Source organism: Crocuta crocuta, unplaced genomic scaffold (genome assembly GCF_008692635.1).
Source record: "Crocuta crocuta isolate KB4526 unplaced genomic scaffold, BGI_CrCroc_1.0 scaffold430, whole genome shotgun sequence".
Taxonomy (NCBI): domain Eukaryota; kingdom Metazoa; phylum Chordata; class Mammalia; order Carnivora; family Hyaenidae; genus Crocuta; species Crocuta crocuta.
Window position 1 is genome coordinate 1,441,659 of NW_027527934.1, and position 15,631 is coordinate 1,457,289.

A 15,631-nucleotide genomic window follows, 5' to 3' on the forward strand; every position below is an offset into this window, starting at 1 on the left:
ATACTTAAATCCGCCTACCGGTAGTGACAAAGGGCTTGGTCAAGTAACTTTAGCCAGTGAAATGTGAGTAAGGATAACATTAAGCTTTCCAATGAAATTTTATAAGCTTTAGAAGCCAGCATATAGTTTACCGTGTCCCTTTTTTCCCCTGCCAAGAGACCAGCACATTTCGTATTGAGTATGTTTTGTCAGCCTGGGACTGGAGTAAAGACAACTGAAGCAAAGCCATATCTGACAGACAGTGGGCACATGATTAAGCAGGAAATAAGCCCTTGTCATTGTAAACCACTGGGAATTTGGTGTTTTTTGTTTCTGTTACATAATATGATACAAGGTAACTAACAATATTATATATTTGTTAATGTTCTGCATTTTCTACTTGTCTCAGATTACATAGACACATGGTTGTTTCAATAAATGTATTGCTCATGTGTCAGAGTTTATCATTATTTTTATTAAGAAATAGCTGTGGCTCCTATTTAGGATATTTCCCCTCCCTCTTTCATCCATGCATTTTGGCCTCATCCACTCATTCCTGCCCCATGAATATTTGTTGGATTTGAACAGTGGGTTAATAACAGTAGGAGCCAAAAATGCAGGAAGAATAAAGTCAGTCAGGTAGGTGTCCCCTCCTCCACCAGTCCCCCTCACCATTATGACAGAGGCTGCATTCCGCACAACAAATCCTGTGAGATGGCCATCCCTATTCCAGGGTAATGAGCCCTCTCTAGGCTCCAGTGACCAAATTCTCTCTCTTGTTCTAACAGGCCTAGGGTGGTAAATGGCTTCCACTGCTGCCAGTCTCTGGGGACTTCACTACCCCACATATGGCCTTAACCCTGCTCATAGCTCCTGAATTAATTCTTTTGAGTTTTATCTTCAAGCCTGAAATGTTTCCTATGGGATACTAAGTACTACAGTGCCCTGTGGGTAGTTATTCTTTATGTAGATGAAACACACATAAATGATGTGTCCTGTTTAAGAATGAAGTTAGCTTCGCGGCGCCTGGATGTCTCAGTCAGTTAAGCATCTGATTCGTGAGTTGGCTCAGGTCATGATTCCAGGGTCATGGGGTCAAGCCCATGTTGCTTAAGTTTCTCTTTCTCTCCCTCTGCCCCTCTCGCCTGCTTACATGCTCTTCCTCTCTCTCTCTCAAAAACAGAAATATATATATGTATGTATAAAATGAAATTAATTTTAACTATCAGCATATTTGATTATTAACAAATCTTCAAGTGGATATATTTGAATAATATCCATAGTTAAACTTTTTAATCAATCCACTCAAATATATATCACCATTATGTTTTTCTTTTAGCCAGATATACATGTTGTCTCACAATAAAAATTTCTGCCTCTTTTTTACTGGGGTTATGTCTTAGATATTTCCATATATCTTTATATGTTCTATTGTAGTGGGGATAGGATTTCATTAAATTTTATTTTCTAAGGTGTGATTTCTGGCATAAAGACACACTACTTTATAGAACTCTGTTGTATCAAGTCACTTCCAAATACTTTACTAAATCATTTTATACAAAATAATTATGACTTTATTTCTATTCTTTTCTACACATCATATTTACATGGGCTAGAACTTCCACAGCAGTGACATTTAATGTAGATGCTTCATAATGATTAAAAGAAAAACCCTAATCTTGCTATAGAAGTGAGGACTTCTGTTTTCCTACAAAATCAAGGTCCCTTATACTCTTCTCATTACTTTCCTTGAGAGGAATAACTTGCCCATTATGTGAAAATAGTAAGGCCTTCATATTCCTTGGGCTGTGTTTCCCAGATGACAGAGTTGAGTCATTGAGAAGCCACTGTGGAGCTGCTGTGGTAGAACATGGATCTATAAAGCAGACAATGAACTCTAGGCAGCTGGCTGGTAAATATATTAAGACTACATTATGATCTGGATTTTCTCATACATAGGTGCTAAAATCTTATTTCAAGATGAAGAAATAAGATGCCCTTACTTTGGCATTGGGCTCAGTTATATTTCCCAATTCAGTTAAAATTAGGAAACCTATTCTTTTAGAGTCTTCACTCAAAGAACTGACACCTCATCGACATTTTATTTTCAGTATCTATTTTCTTTATAAACACCAATCCAGCCTAAGAGAAGTAGTAACTAATTTGTTCTAACACACAGCTGCATAGTTAGGTATCTGATTTTAATAGAAAGGTCTTTATCATTTGATTGTTCAGGACAAAATGACTGTAGTATAGCCTAGATTCAAAGCCCTTACATAATTTCCTATAGTAAACATCTCATACTTACATTTCTCTTCCTCTCCAAATGATCTCTTTAAGTCAAATGCACCATTTTGTACATCTACATTTATTTTTCCTTACCTACTATTCCATCTGTCTGGAATGTCATCCCTGATATATTTGAATTATTATTTTTCAAATATTTTTTCTTAAAACTTTCCTTAATTATTCTTGTAAGATAATTTCCTGGGTCATGTTAAAATTCTAGTGAAGTCTGAACTAATACCACAGGTACACAGTAATAACAAGAAAAAACAATTACTATATCTAAAATATATGAAATCCTTAGTATGATGCAAATAGTGACTAAGGAATCACTTAGTTTGTATTCATGCACATATATGCATATACACATGTACACATATATGCATTCATATGCAAATATACACACAAACATAAATATTATATATAATCACATTTGGTATTTACAACATACCCGAAAGGTAGGTAATTGTTTTCTATTTTGAAAAATAGAAACTTAGATTAAAATATTAAAATTGATCACTGTATGTGATTTAATTTCATCTATTGACCAAAACAAGTGAAGTATAAAAAGTGTTTCTTTTTTTATCCTAGAAAAATAAGCTTTACATTATATGCAAATGGAATATTTGAATGCATTTTTCTGCACCCCACTTCACCTGGCAAAAATTTACCATAAAGTTGTGCACAGCCCTGTTTAGGGGATTTTAAAAGATTGGTGATATGTATTGAGCCAGAGAGATATTAATAAAGTTGAGAATGATCTCTGGGAATAGAAGGGATGAATACAGCAAATGCAATCTGTGTGTTGACATAAAATGCATAATGATTTTATTATCCTACTTTGTAAAAGGCATCAGGGAAGTGGCCAGTGAAACTTGTTGGCTGCCATGAAGGAAGAAATGGACAGAGGGTCCATTTACCACTGTCTCCAAGGACTAAATGAGCAAACATGCTCAGGCAAATCCATTTGAAAAAAGTGCTTTAAGAGAAGACAGGCAGTTACCTAAAAGCTATCAAAAACAAACTACTCACTGATGGTGGCATTTTCTCCTCTGGAATTTTGGGTTCTAGAACTATTATTCTGATAGAGAAGACCGTGTCCCTAAAATCATTTAGACTGATTTTCATAGGACTATATGTAAATGCAGGTTATGAAGGGATTAATCAGCCATGTGCTCAGCGTTTTAGGGCAATCCTGGCTGGCGGGTGTCTGTGCAGCTGCCTGGGCAGATTCCCAGGTGCCTGTGTATGAAGCAGTTTTTATTATTTAGCAGTGCATGTCTTTGCTGTTCCTAAAATTCCAAAGGTTCTGGAGAAATGAGATATGGTTTACTGAGATGATTCTTTGAATTCCACCTTTTCTGTGGACACTAAATTCAAATATTCTCTAAAATCTGTCATTATAGCAATTTTTAAACAATGTGAATATTGCAAAACAAACATGAAATAGTTTACCATCTGAAACTCTTAGGAGAAATTTAAATAAATTATGAAAGACAGAATTACTTCGCTCCTAATACAACATTAGTAACCACAATAAAAATTATTCCAATTTTTCATGCTAATGTGTGTTTTTTTGTTTTTTAAATTTTTTTAATTTGAGACAGAGAGAGAGAGAGCAGGTGAGCAGGGGAGAGGGACAGAGAGAGAAAGAGAGGGAATCCTAAGTAGGCTCCATGTTCAGTGCAAAGCCTGATGTGGGGCTTGAGATAGTGACCTGAGCTGAAATCAAGAGTCTGACACTCAACCAGCTGAGCCATTCAGACATGTTTGAGGTGAGGAGTCAAATTATTAGCTTCTGCACTGATGAAGTGAAAGGAATATTGACCCCTAATAGTTTGGTTGGATAGAGATCATCGTCTGTTTAAGTAATTTGATATGATCACAGTTACCCTGACTGCATGACTTTGACCAGTGGGATGACTAGAATGACCTTAGCGTCCCCACCAGCTTAACTAAATTTTAGACAGGTTTCTTCTAATTGTAGGTTCCTCCCTCTTAGAGCATATACTTTAGAATACCTGAAATGCAAACTTTTTTCTCTGCCCCTGAGAAGTGTAAGTATTAAAAGCTCCTTGCCAATTTTAAGACCCAGGAATAGCTTTCTCAGAGACCTGCAAGCTCTTTGAAACATAATCAAAGAAGGTAGTAGACCTACCTCCCCAATTTCTGTGAATGGGTAGGAGCCTAACTTATTTAATTAACAACCACAGATGGCCTAATCACACTGACCAGCGTCCCAGCTAAAGCACTCCAGTACCCTTCCAGTAGCTCACCCCAATATTTAAATATGCTTTTACCTTTTGTTTAGTAAAATTGAGGTTGGTTTTTCTCCCTTATTGCAATAGACTTAAAGTTTCCCTGCCTATTTAACTGTGTCCAGGGCACTTTCTTTGACAATGGCTAAATGACACATAAACATGCTTTAAGAATATGAAGGGATTGATTCTGGCACTTGTGATTTCAAAATGGAGTTTGTTTTGCTTGTCAATCTCTGAGCACCTAGTTATAAATATTTTTCATTCTTTCTACTATTATACTGATAATATAAGGGCTGAGAAATTAACTTTTGATAATTGGAATCAAATTTTATAGTTAACTTGGTTCTCATGACCAGCGGTAATCTTAGTGATCTAGTCAAGCATAAAATAGCCTTGATATTTTCAGAAGTGAATTCAGTTCATGCATATATCCTTTCTTCTAAAAGTGAGGAAAAGATAATCATAATTTATCTACTGTTCTAATTCACGTAGTGACTATTCTTCTAATTTTGACATATAAAAAATTCAGGTTACATAATTGGCTTGTGTTTCAAATAAGTTTCCCTCATCCCTATAGACTGTGAAATAAGGTGGCAGAAAAAAATATCTATAAGTGATATTCTGGGCCCAACATATACATGAACAATCTCTTATCCAGCATAATTGCCAAGGATTCTTAAAGGTCACAAGCCTGACATACAGTCTGCCCAGGCCTGACTTTTTTACTGCCAGATGTATTAGCAGAAGTGACAACAAAATCTGTGAATTCTGAAAACCTTAGTTAAAGTCACAGCTGGTAGCTAAGGAATGTTTTCCTGGATACTTTCCATCAGCATGAGACCATAGAAGAGAGATCCCACTGGCAGATTGGAAAGTGAAAAAAATAAGTCTCTGTGGGGAGAAGGGCAAATTAGCTGGTCCTGAGCATTGGAGTTTTAAAGGATGTCTATTATTGTCTTTTTATAAACTATTAAAATTTGAAATGTAGCAATTGAAAATTATAAAAAGAGGGTAATAAATTGTTGGAATAATAGTCCTTAATTTAAAAATATCTCTTCTAGTTCACTAACAAGAGAGTCTATATGTTTCTATTTTAAAAGACAGAAGATAGACTCATTCACCATAAGAACAGCTATTTCTTGGACCTATCTAGTTAATGGATAGTTTCCTCACTTTAAAGAGAAAAAGAGTAGGCTCTGTCCTCTGATATAGGGGGGCCTTGCACATAGAATATGGATTCATCATGTCTGAGCAAATCCTCCTTCTCCAAAACAGGAGAGTAGAAAAGTCCTTAACAAAAAAGAAGAAGAAGAAGAGAAGAAGAAGAGAAGAAGAAGAGAAGAAGAAGAAGAAAGAAGAAGAAAGAAGGAGAAGAAGGAGAAGAAGAAGAAGAAGAGTTGTAACTTTAGCCACTATGTAGAAGGGGCAAGTCCATATCAAGGAAGAAAGGAAGCATTCTTCCTTTGGTTTGCCAGACCCTGGGAGTCCTGGATCATCTGAGACTAGTTAGGGGAAGATAGAAATCCCACAAGTGGGTTCCACCAACTGCATGAAAACAGAAATGAACACGTTTCCTATTACTTTGGATTGCACTGGGAAGAGGACCAGAGAACTTCATTTATATGTTATTGACGGAATGTGGTTTTCACTCTTATCTGCAACAGCCAATTCACGGGGCTGGCTTTTCAAGCACAGACAACCTTCCAAATCCTTCAAATGAAATCACTAAGAACCAATCATACTTCTAGTTTAACATTCCATTTGCATCTAAATTCAAAAATAAAAACATCATTGTGGCATCCTGTATGTATTTCAGGACCAACAGGCTTCATCAAATTTTGGAAAAAGGATGGCAACCAAAGAGACAAAAACATCATTGTCAGCCTTTGCTCGGAGAGCCCTGGAACCAGGTGCATCTCTCTCAGGGTGAACAAGGGATGCAGAGCTCGATGACAGTGATCATCAGTGTCAAGCCCAGACCCCAACAGTTCCTAGGTATTGCTGCACATGAAGTCTGTCCCTCATTTTATTTTTTGTTCTAATGTATGACTTCCTAGCCACCAGATGCCAACTCTTGGTTGTTGTTGCTGTTGTTTATCATGTCTAATATTTCCAACCTTGCAACTGAAAGAGTCAGTTTCAGAAATCAGTGCAATTTAATATACTGTCTACATTGTTAGCCAAGAATGGTCAGTCTGCAGCCAGACCTAGACATATATAGCTGGTGCTGATTGGAGTATAATGTTTTTGCCTGAAGTCATGCTAAGGGCAACAGCATGTCCAGCTTTGTTTCCAAACCTGAGCCCAGGTGGCCAGAGCAGACTCTGCCAACTCTAATCTCACTGTTGCAAAATGGAACTTTGGCCGTAGAAGTAGCACCAGATCTAGCAGAGCCTCAAAATAGGATTCTATTTTCCTGTCGTATGGTTGCCTAACAGCTGTTAGACAGATTTGTTTCAGGCTGTGACAATAAATCATTTTTCTCTGTTTAAAAACAATTTAAGTTCTTAAATCCTTTGTTTAGGAAGAGAGGCTGAACCTTTAGGAAAATCTTCTGGCTTAAGCTAATATGTTTGTGAATCAAAAATCCATGAAAATAACACATGTTGAAGCTTTCTATATTTACATTGTATTTCTTTTATAAATGAATGCAAAGCTATACTGATATCTTAGTTGAAAATTTGAAATTTGATTTTGGTGTTTCTTATAAAATCCAGGGTTTCCTTGGGAGTAACCAGCAGTACCTCCTTTCTAAAACTTCCAATGGAATAAAGTTTCCTTTTATAAAAACTTATAGATCATAATTTCTGTTACTGATGCTCTGAAGCAATAGGCCAGGTACTTCATTCATTTTCAGGAAAAAGTTTCATAACAATTTTTATTACAGTGAGTTGAAGTATGGGAAATTGTCATATTTGAATATTTTGCCTTTCAAAAACAGAAATCTAATATTCTTCAACTTAATAAATATCCCTGAATCCATTCTGCTGAAGGAAGAACTGAGGAATAGAGTCTAAGTAACATGCTGAAAAAATACAAAACCTGCAATCAACATAACCAGTGTTCAAAACAGTCTCTTTTGAGCTCAAACTCCACCAACTTGAGGATCCACTGACTTGAGGTTCAAGCCTGAGTGTTTATTTATTTCAGGGCCCTCAAGCTAGCATGGTTGCTGCACTCAAGTCAATTTGGTAAGAAATTCAGCCTTGCTAGAGTAAGAGTCCTGAGTGAAGGCCAGATTCTTTCTTCTTTTTTAATTGGGGTATAAGTGACATACTAGTTTCAGGTGGACAACATAATCTGATATTTGTATACCTTGTGAAATGATCACCACAGGAAGTCAAGTTAACATCCATCACTATACATAGGAACAGAATTCATTTTTCTCTGGGTGAAGACTTTTAAGATTTATTCTAGGTAACTTTAAAAAATGTAATAGTAGTAATATTCACTATAGTCACCATGCTGTGCATTACATCTCCAGGGCCTATTTGCTTTGCAACTGGAAATAGCGCTTTAGATCCCCTTCACCCATTTCACCCTTTCCTCTACCCACACCTCTGGCAAACACCACTCTGTTATCTTTGTATGCATGATCTTGGCTTCTTGTTTCCTTTGTTTTGTTTTTATTTGTTGGTCTTTTAAAAATCTTTTTAAAGTTTATTTATTTTGAGCGAAAGAGAGAGAGAGGAGAGAGAGTGTACGCCAGTAGGAGAGGTGCAGAGAGAGAGAATCCCAGGGAGGTTCTGTTCTGTTAGTAGATGTGAGGCTAGATCTCACCAACTGTGAGATCATGAACTGACCTGGAATCAAGATCTTGACACTTAGCCAACCTAGCCACCCAGGTGCACCTATTTGTTGGTCTTTTAGTTTCTACATATAAGTGAAATGATGTTGTATTTGTCTTTCTCTGACTTAATTTGTTTAGCATAATGACCTCAGGGTCCATCCATGTCATTGCACATGACAAGATTTCATTCTTTTTTATGGCTGAATAATATTCCATTGTGTACATATACTACAGCGTCTTTATCCATTCATCCATCAGTGGACACTTAGGTTGTTTCCAAGGCTTGTCTGTTATACATGATGCTGCAGTTAACATGGGAGTATGTATATCTTTTCAATTAGTGATTTCATTTTTAAAATATATTTCCAGAAGTAGAATTGCTAGATCATATGGTAGTTTGTTTTTTTTTTTTTAAGGTTTTTGAGGAACCTCTGTTCTGTTGTCCACAGCGGCTGTACCAATTTACATTCCCACTAATAGTGCATAGATGTTCCCTTTTATCCACAGCCTTGCCAACATTTGTTATTTCTTGTCTTTTTGATAATAGCCCTTCTAACATGTATGAGATGATACCTCATTGTGGTTTAGATTTGATTTTTTTCATGATTACTGATGTTGAGCATCTTTTCATGTATATCTTCTTTTGAAAAATGTCTCTTCAGATTTTCTATTCATTTTTAATCATATTGTTCTTTGCCATTAAGCTGTATGAGCTCTGTATATATTTTAGATATTATCCTTTTATCTTACTCTGTAAACTACATGGAGTCAAGCCTTTTTAGCTTGTCTTAAGGCACCAAAAAACTCCCTCCAGGACCAGAGAAAGGAAAACCAAAATTCTCAGAGAACACAGGCAGAAGGCTTTTTGGGCTGTCATCTTTCTGGGTTTTGAAAACCAGATGCAATGCTGTGGAGGGGAGTTTATGCTTGGTGCATCCTCCTATCTGAGTGTTAGTGTGATCCAATCTAAATAACATTTAAATAAGCTTGCTCACTGCATATCTTAGGCTTTTCATATCTTCCTTTTTTCTCTCTTGTTCCTGTCAGTTCTAACTTGAGGTCCCTTTTATCATATTCCTTGACCAAATCTGAAAACTACCAATTGAACAAATCATATAACCAACTAAATATGAAGTGTTGTAAAAGGAAGTATGAGTAGTCCAATATATAATAATAGCAGTAGACACTTTTAGTTTTCTAAATAGAATGTAAAGATAATAATATCATCTAAATCTGTGTCTTTTTACAAAAAAACTCACACTGTCTTTAGATGGATTTTATTTTAAGATTCCAAAATATTTAAACCTTTATGTTCATTAAAAATAGTATATCATAAAACCAAAAGATTTGTCTATTAAAAATGGATTAGATGTATGATTTAACATATAATTTGGGAGTTGATAAAGTTAGATCTGTTTGTTTCTTTAGCTGTGATTTCTGAGCCAGTTCCTAATGAACAGATTTCCCAAATAGTATTTATAGCATGATATTGTTCATATTGAAATTAACAAGTGTTTTGTGTGGGAAAAGTAAAACTGGCCCTGATGTTTTGGAAATACCAAATAACTCACCCCCTTTGAAAGACCCACATTTTATGACATGTTAAAGGCTTTGAAATTTCCCACAGGAGAAATAAACTGTAAAAAAAATATTTAACCCATGGTACTACATTCCTATTGCCAAATCTCTGACATGGTGATTTATTTTCTCCTTTATAGAAGACTTATTAAAAGCTGACCTTATTTTGGGTTAATAACACTGAGTCAGAAGAAAAATATTTGAACCACGATCAATCAATATTTATTAAGCAATTATTATGTGGAAAGCTTCTGCTACATCCTCTCAGTGAAACATATGTTTTTAAAAATGTTCTTGCTCTGAAGATGTTTACTTTCTCAGCAGGATAGGTAGATCTCGTTATACATTGAAATGTACTCCTCAAAAAGTACTGAAGTTCTAATGCTCAGCATCTGTGAATGTAACTTTATTTGAAAGTAGGGTCTTTTCAGATGTTCTAGTTAAGATGAGGTCATTAGAATATGCCCTAATCTAATAGGACATTGTAAAAGGGGAAACTTGGGCATGTACACAGGGAGAACACCATGTAAGAATTGAATTATATTGCCACAAGTTCAGGAAGTATCAGAAGATAGGAGAGAAGCCTGGAACAGGTTTGTTCTCAGTACCTTCTGAGATAGCGTGGACTTGGCAATACCTGGATCTCAGACTTGTAGCCTCCAAAACTCTTAGGCAAATAGCTGTTGTTTCAGTCACTCCATTTATGGTACTCTGTTACAGAAGCCCTGAGGAACTAATGCAAACATATTCGCAAAATAGAAACTAACAGTATAGTTCATTGTCTCTGTCAAATGACTCAAACAGGCAAAGTTTATAAAAGGCATTCAAAGGAAGGATGCCGGCATGAAGGCTAGGTGGAAAGAGAAGGCTGAGGAAGGGAGGAAGAGAAGAAGATGTTATTGGTTACCTACCAAAAAGTCAACTTCATCCTTTCTTTTTCCTTGCTGACAGAGCTTGTCTTCGCCAGTCAGTATTGAAAATACTGGACATTTTCATTTTTATCCACTACCTTCCACTCTCTACTCTCTCCCCTTAAGACCAGAGCAATGGCTTATAAACCCCTGCTGGCCAATGGGAAGTGAGGAAAAAGTCTTCAGGGACTCTGGAAAACCTTCTTCCCTAGAAAAGGGACACATTGAAGGGAATTAATTGTTTCTTCTTCACTTTGTATGGTTATAATTATAGGAAGCTGGAATTTCTATACTCTTTGTGCTCCACTGGGGGAAGAAACTGCTGAAAGGCAGATGATAACAGACATGGAAAGCACTAGAGTTCTTGGATATATCAGCATGTCATGGCCTCCAACTCTTGGCACACTTGTATCCACACTCTTTATTCATAAGTTAATATAACTCTGTAACCATTTTTCTTTTAGTTAAATATGATATTACTTACAGAGATAAAGATCTTCTTAATGATATGAAAGAAAAGAAGGAACACAGAACAACAGGGGAATGGTGTAATCTGGAGTTTAAGGGCCCAAACTATATTCAGAGTCCATGTGAACTTTGTTAAAAACTTTCCTATTCCAGTTGAATGCCACACTCCCTTTGAGGCCATTGCTGATTTGCATCCCTCCCATTACTGAGCTCATTTCCTCTTCCTAAACCTGAGTTACCAAAACACTTAATCTCTGCCTTCTTAAAATTTCATTGTCCTTTGCCTTTGTGTCATAGTTGCTACTGTATGAATTCCTTTTCCAGCTCTCTGTCACATCACTCAGTTCAGCCTAGTATCATGTACAAACCCAGTAGACTTGTGTGAATGAATGGATGAGTGAATAAGAATGAATAGAGGTTTCTTCATTGTTTCAGTTGTATAGATCTAGACAAAATTATTTCACTCCAAATAATTATATGTTTCTGTTTTCTGTACCAGACACATACCTATGTGTTGGGGAGAAAGCACTGATTAGTGTTTCTATATATAGCCATTGAGTGCCTCCAGCATGACTAACTTCATCAGATTTTGGCAGAAGTTTTGAAAATTTGCTTGTGGGACACCTGGGTGGCTCAGTCGGTTAAGTGTCTGACTCTTGGTTTGGGCTCAGATCAAGATCCCATGGTTTGTGAGGTGTCTGGGTGGCTCAGTCCTTTAAGCATCCGATTTCAGCTCACATCATGATCTCATAGTTTGTGAGTTTGAGCCCCATGTAGGGCTCTGTGCTGATGGCTCAGAGCCTGGATTCTGCTTCAGGTTCTGTGTCTCCTTCTCTTTCTACCCCTCTCCTGCTTGTTCTCTCTCTCTCTCTGTATCTCTCTTTCTCTCAAAAATAAATAAACATTAAAAAAAAAGGATCTCATGGTTTGTGATATTAAGCCCCACATTGGGCTCTGCACTGACAGCAGGGAGCCTGCTTGGGAGTTTCTCTCTCCTTCTCTCTCTCTGCTGCTCCCCCTGCTCATGTGCGTGCACACACACACACACATGAGCACACACACACATTCTCTCTCTTTCACTTACTCAAAATATATAAATAAATAAACTTAAAAAAGAAAGAAAATGGTTTGCATGAGAACTGGTTACGAGAAAGGAATGAGCAAGATTTCATAATAGTACTGGTCATAGATGATGAAATACTCTCGAGAATCAGTTAAAAGGGTGCTCAGGATAACATAAAAAAGGTGACGTGGATAGCATGGAGTTGATGAATAACTGGAGAGAGAAAAGAGAGTTTGGCATTGTGTATTACTTTTTGGCTCGGGTTCCTAGATACTGACTAGGTGAGATAAGTAGAAAAGAGAGCAAAGTTTTTATAACAGACGGGGAAGACATGAAGTTCAATTTCTGACATGCTCTGCCTTTGTGCCAGGCTGAGGCTAGAGCATTACATTGCTTGTCATCAGAGAACACTGGATATTCAGGTAAAAGTGCCTCAATGCTATTCTTCAGGCAAGAGAGCAGAACTTTTCATAGGATGTTTGGAATGTAATTCTCTTACCTAATTTTTTTAAGTAAAAGACACTTCCACTTCTTTAGGGGGGTGTGTTAAAGGAAACATATAGGTTATCTGAAATATAGTGATAAGAAACATATTATTAAAAAGTTTTGAGTTCATTGTTCCCCTACAGCTAGTGAATGATGTGAACAAATATATAGAAGCAAAAAACTATATACTCTGTTATTAGATATATGACATAGTTAGGGCTCTTTCCTAGTAAATATTCAAAATAAGTTCTTCCCTAATGACCTCAATAGCAGAAAATGAACATAGATATCTTTATAATATACCATTTCTCGTATTATAACTTAAGGTCTGTTGTCGTATTTGCTGGCTTCTGGTATTTCAAGGATTTATAGCTTATCAAATAATGTCTGTCAAAAATTTGCTATGTCATTTTTTGGCTTGATTTTAAAATGTTTTTATTTTGTGGAATATGTATACTATGTTGACTTTTGTAAAGAGAATAATCTCATCAGAAATTTGTAAGAATTTGGAGGATAGCTTCTTTTTCAAAAGTCTAGAAGAAACATTTCACGCAGTTACTTGGTACAATTTAGCATTTGTCATTGAAGAATTAGAATTGTACATTCACAACAAATTCCTGGAGATAATCCATTAATGGCATTACTGTATGAAATATTCCCTTGTGAAAGTTAAAAAAAATTGTGGGAGTATCATCACTTCTGTAACTTCCAAGGAAACAATGTGTTTGGATAACAAAGACAGTCAGTAAAGTGATACTCAGGTGAAATAAACTGGTTCAGTTTTTCAAAATGAAATCCCATTTGTGGAGTCCCTCATTTTTCAGGTGACACAGAGTATGAGGGTGGTGACATGCTGAACTCAAAAACTCAGGATAGAAGAGGTGGGTTAGAAATCCCATATAAATTAATGTATAAATTTAATATAACTTAGATAACAGGTTTGGAAACTAAGTTCTTAAAAACTGAAATGTGATGTCTGGTATCGGAACACGTGCAGTACATACACGGAGGGGATGCAAGCACCGCCGTGACACAGTACATAAATAATGCAGGGTTGCAGGGAGAATTTGCAAACAGAGAATCATCACAGCACACATGGTCTCCTGAACCATTATCCTCTAAGTAGAATGATCCAGGCGAATGTCGTATTTATACTTCACAGATTAAGCTGGAAGTTGAAGGGCAGCAGGGTCACCCAAACATTATTGTAGAAATTTAAATGAGAAGACCTCACATGGTTGAGCATATTGCCTTTTTGGCAAGATGAACATACTGCTTGAAGAGGTCAGTTGTATTAGGAATTTTGCATTTCAGGGCTAATATCAGCTGGAGACTGGCCAGTGCATTTCTAGGCACTCTGAGAAGGGAGAGAAGTCTTTTAGCCAACAATAATTTGGGCTCTACACTAGACTATAGGAATGATTTTCTTTTAAAAAGTTTCATATCCCCCTCATCTTTATATCTTTGGGCCTACCATGATAGCTGCTAGAAAATAATTCCCCATTAAATTTTAATATGAAAAACATAACAAGCTTTGATACATACGAATTTAAAGAAATAATTATCCGATTATGGTGTTGGCTGAGATTAGTTCCTTTGAAGAGTAAAAGACAATACAAACAAACAAACAAAAAAAAAAACAAAGAAAGAAAATGAAAAGAATAAATTAAAAAAAGAAGAAATGATGCTTTCTTGTCTCTTCAAAGATAATGCACAGGTAACAGATTATTGTAATTTTTAATGTTTACTTATTTTTTAGAGTAAAAGTGTGTGAGCAGGGGAGGAGCAGAGAGAGAGGGGAGTAGAGATAGATAGAGAGGGGATAGAGATAGAGATAGAGAGAGACAAACAGAGAGAGAGAGAGAGAGAGAGAGAGAGAGAGAGAGAGAGAGAGAGAGAGAACCTGAAGCAGGCTCCAGGCTCAGAGCTGTCAGCACTGAGATGGATGTCATGAGATCATGATCTAAGCCGAAGTCAGCCGCTTAACTGACTGAGCCACCCAGGTGCCCCAAATTACTATAAATTAGAAGACTGATGGAATAAGAACTAGCCAAGGAATTTGTAGATAACGTGACCAACATGAGAAATCATGAGTAATACATGAGGAATAGCAAGAGAACCATGGCTAGACTCAATGGAAAATAACACTGGAACATTTGGGAAGGGACACATAAAAAGCACTAAGAGCCATAAGAAGAGTTAGGATTTAATATGTATGCATTAAAAAAAAAAGAAATGAAAAAGAAGAAAAAAGCATATGATATCCAAGCAGAGACATGGCAAAATAAAAGCGATATATGAAAACAACTAAAGGTGGACAAAATATTAAATATAGTGTAATACACATATAAAAATGTGGTATACACATGTAAATGTATTACATGCAATACACTGTATGCTATATAAGAGTATAGTGTACATAGTATCCAAACTAAGTTTATATACGATGTACATATATTCTAGTATAAAAAACCTTCATATGCTGGGGTACCTACCTGGCTCAGTTGGTTGAGTGTCTGACTTTGGCTCAGGGCACGGTCTCAACGTTGGTAAGTTTAAACTCTACATCAGTCTTACTGCTGTCAGCACAGAGCCCATTTCAGATCCTCTGCCCACCTCTCTCTCTGCCCCTCCCCTGCTCCTGAGCACAAGCTTGCTCTCTCTCTCTTTGAAAAAATAAACATTTTAAAAAAGTAAAAAGAGAAACATGTATATTTGTAATTTATACTTTTGTTTAACATCTGTAGCCATATATATACATATAAATGTATGTATCCAGACTTCAGAAAGTAGAGTGTGCAAAATCATA